Here is a 4,534-nt window from a genome sequence, read left to right on the forward strand (position 1 = left end):
TGGGACATCCACGGGTCTAACTTTAGTAAACTCATGGCAGCAGTGTTGCCTCCCTATCCTCCCACGTTTGGGATCAGGTTGCAGTAAAAATGCATTCAATAACATTAATTCAGTTAGGTGGTTACAGAACTGATCTCAGGCACTCTGTTGAAATGAAGTACCAGCCTGAAGGAGCTGCACCAATTGAATTAACCTTTACTTGAAACATTTTTTGTAAGATAAGACCTTTAGGAAATAGGACTCCCATCTAAGTAGAAGACATTTCCAATTTTTACTACCCAGGAAGCATGGCATGGCTCTAGGAGCACTGATTTTTTTTTTTTTTTTAAGTTTATCAGGCTCGAATAAAGTATTTTTCACAGCTGTAAGAGCTGGATGTTCAATTTGGAGTAAAAAAAGCCCTCTATAGGCTGTGATGGAAAGAAGCTCTGACAGGGACATACATTGCAGTCAGCTGAATCTCACAGGAGGACAAACACAATTTCACATAAGCAGACAGCTGAGATTTCATCTTAATCTCATGAGGGCTTTATTTGCCACTAACAGCAGAAGCGGGTCAAACGAGGGGTTGCAACAGCAGCTTGAGAGTGAGTGCTGGGGCAGTGCCTCTCTCTATTTCATGCCTAGCTTTTGCATAATTTCTATTCATTTTTTATTTAGCTATGCAGCTTCCACATCTTGAATTTTCATTTCCCTCTCACCCCCACAATACAGCAATGGTGTTATGGAGACAGAGGCACTTTCACTGCAGATAGTCTCCTTATAAGTGTTTCAGAAGGTCTCATGGCCATTTTGGCATTGCAGGGAAAGCCAGCTTTTTCTTTCCAGTACACCTGCTGGCAAAGTCAAACCTGTCTGATTAGCTTCTGCAATAATTAAGGTTCCTTTAGGATGTAGTCAGTGATAGTTGTGACACTGCTCAAGATCATGAAATTAGTGTTTGGCATGTCAGTATGAAGGAAATAATAACAGGTAGTTTCTATGAGCTATCCCATTGCCAAAAGGCTTTGGGCTCTGCCTCTCACTGAAAATGACCCTATACAAAAGCACAAGTGTCTTGCCTGTGTCCAGCCCAGCACTCCCCAAGAAAGCAGTCATGGAGGCTATACAAGGAAGAACTGTGCCTGCCTATGCTCCACCTTTTGGCCAAGTTTACTCAGGCCCTGCTGCCAGAGACCTTCTCCCAGCTCTTCGCTGAGATCTCCACACTTACGAAACACTCCAGCCTGTCTTCTCCAAAGAGGTGACAAACTGATTCCCACACCCTGCCCATTTTTTCCCTAACTGCTCCCCTTCACCCTTCCATAGAATCATTACCCCTGGATGCTGCTGAGAGCTTCCAAGTGATGAGGCAGGTGCCACCAGAGGGTGGCCACTGATCTTCACATAAGCCTCTTAAAATGTACTTGTGATTTGAACTGATTCAGGTAAGCACAAAGCTACTCTGAAAAACACAAGTCCTGTTTTCCTATCTTCCTCTCCTCTCTCTCTCTCCCATAACACAGGCAGATCAGCTGTTACACTCCCTGGGACATGCACTTGTTACCCACCTCTGGGCATTAGGTATTTTATGCAGAGCTTTCACTCAGATTAGGAATGAGCATGGGAAAGTGATAAATTTTAACAGCAATAACAGTCCATTGAATTGTGCATTCTCATATTACCTTTGTACTGTGCTAAACGCCACAAAATCCTGTCCTAAAGTGGTGTCTCTAGGAGGAATATCAGTGATTGAATTAGGCTGGAAATGGGGCATCTTTGATTGTCCTGAACCCTCCTGGTGGAGTAGGATGATTTCAGAAGTTGGTTACCCTTTGATAATTTGCCTCTCTCACTCTTTAAGGCATGACCCAGTTATTCTATAATCAATATTCTACCTCTGCAAGATGGTCAGTGATATTATGCTAAAGCACTGTGTCAAGGTATGAATGAAAAAATGTAAAAGTAATTTCCAGAGTAACAGTATGTATATACTGTTGGCTTGCAATTTCTTCCAGGCATTCAATTCCAGGAATTTAAAAAACCCAACAACTTTGTGTAGACATGTGCTTAAAAACAATAGACATTTTGAAAAGATTATGCTTGCTCATAGACCCATTTTCAAGAACAGAAAATAGCAGGGACTGGAATCATGTAGTCCAGAGAATCTGACTTCAAACAGTTTTAAGTCAAGTGTCATGAAGTTGAGCTAATGAGCAGTAGGAAGAACAGGGAAGCTGTACAGTAGAGTTGTATTATTAGTAAGCATACACATTCATGTACCTACATGGCCAAACATAAATGCAGATTTGATTGCTAGAACAAGCTTTCATAATTCACCACTCTGCATTTTTTAAAAGGTATTTGTTTGTTTTAGAAAAGAACTGAACTTGGAATGATCAACTGTTAATTCAACTGATTTCAGGGTGTCTTCTCTGTAACAGTAAAGGTGAATAACTTTTAGTTAGTTAGTCTAGACTAGTAGTCTAGACAGCAGCATCCAGAACTAAACACTGTCAGATTTAGAGGTTAACCTTACTTCTTTAATCCTTAAAGCTAAGGGACAGAGACCACATGATTCCAACCCAGAGACCAATTCCCTGTACATGGCTTCTAGACACAGTCACAGAAATGCTGTCAAGAGCTGCCCAGGTGTCTATCCAAGGTTCCCTGATTTTTCCCACATCAAACTTTGGATGAGAAGGCACATGGACATTTTAACTGTAATTACTTCAATTCCTGTTGAAAATTAGATTAAAATCTTGTCACATATGACTGTCTGCATACTACATTACAGTGCTGAAGAGATGCAAAAGTTTGTTTTCCTTTTGTCAGAAAGCTTTTCCCATCTAATTTTACAGCATTGGTATCTTTCTACCCATAAGAGACATCCATCCATGTGGTAGGCAAGTTAGTGGGTTTGCTAAAGTGTTAACTTCCAAAAGCTTATGATATAAAAATAGACACCTGACCTGCATTTCAGAGGGGGAAAAAAAAAAAAAAGTTAAAATGCTAAGTAAACATTTCACCTGGTATGGGCAAAATAGTAGACAAGGTGCTATGCTGTAGGGATATAGTTAAGAGACAATTTATTTTGCTTAACACACAGAGCAAAGGAAAGGCTGGCTGGTCTACCACAAGTAAAGCTGTAACAAATCCCACTTTGCTCCTTAGAGGATGACTTCCTGGGCTCCCTATGGGCTGGGGGAACACCCAGAATCTTGAATCCATGGGAAAGGCTCTGCCTGGATGACCTTAGGGGTTATTGCCTATGGGGTACAGGACTAACAGGGGTGCAGGTAAAGACCACCTTGGACTTGCCTTATCAAACTCCATTTCTAACTGCTTTCATGGACAAGAGACTCTATTCTCTGTGCACATGTGTACATGGAGGTCTAAGTGCCAGCAACTGGAATGGGAACCAGGGGTCAGAGGGGCCCATGCATCTGCAGTGCCAGAAACACGCACGCTTCTTGAATATGTGTCTGTGTGATCACTTGCAAATACCAAGTTGTACTTGCTGTAAAATAGAATGGGTATTAGAAGCCAGGTATCAAAGCAGCTGTAAGTCTAGCCAGGCTACTGGAGAGGCCAGGGAATCCAAGCCAGCTGCTGGAGAAAGTATAGGATGTGGATCTAAATACAGAGATTCCCAAAACAACACATAGAGCACAAAGCACTCCATAATATGGTCAACAGGGCTACAGAATCCTGTTAAGCAGCAAAATCTAGCCTTCCCTACTATAAATTTGATGGGTGCTACAGGTATATTAAGATAAAGAAGACAGACAGTAGTTCATTAGCTTCAAGTGACTGAGCACATATGGAGAGGCAGCAGAGAGGTGGTATCAAGTTTTGTTAGCATGCAATTTCAAGTGATACTCGTACACCACTTCCATTATTTTGTTACAACACAAGTTTTATTGATGTTGCTTATTCCAAACATCATTTGCCATTGTCTGTTTACCTGAGTGGACACCTCATTAACATGTTTTAATTTAAATATAACTGGAGTTAAATGGGTAGTTAACAGGCACATAAAACATTACAGTGCATATCCAAGTTAGTGCCATGTGGAGCACACACAGCATCTTAATCTGAGCAATGCTAGAGCACTGCTCCCATTATCCATAAGGAAGTACAAAAAATTTATGGCACATGTGACCTGCTTTCAAGTAACAGAGAGGCTAGAGGGGTCATGCAGACAGCTTGGCTTCAGTTATTATTTCTTGGTAATACTTGTTTCTTTCATGGTATAAAATTGAAATGCAGTATAAAAATACATCTTTTCACAGGGTCTAATAGTGCCGAGTGCAATTTCAATATTTTAAAGCTATGGTATTTAAGCCTGAGGTACATTAAGAGTGCAAATTCTGCTGGAGTTTCTTCAGGATACGATGTTCTGTAGAAGAGAGACTGATCTTCTTGCTTCCCAACTGAGGCTGCCTTTTAAGTAAAAAATGTTTTTCTTAACCTCTCTCATGAGACATATTTCTCTTACTGCAGGATAGTTAATGGGATACCATAAATTACAAATGGTCCTTGAGTATACCTT

Source organism: Athene cunicularia, assembly GCF_003259725.1.
Source record: "Athene cunicularia isolate RWA chromosome 1 unlocalized genomic scaffold, athCun1 chr1_part1, whole genome shotgun sequence".
Lineage (NCBI taxonomy): Eukaryota > Metazoa > Chordata > Aves > Strigiformes > Strigidae > Athene > Athene cunicularia.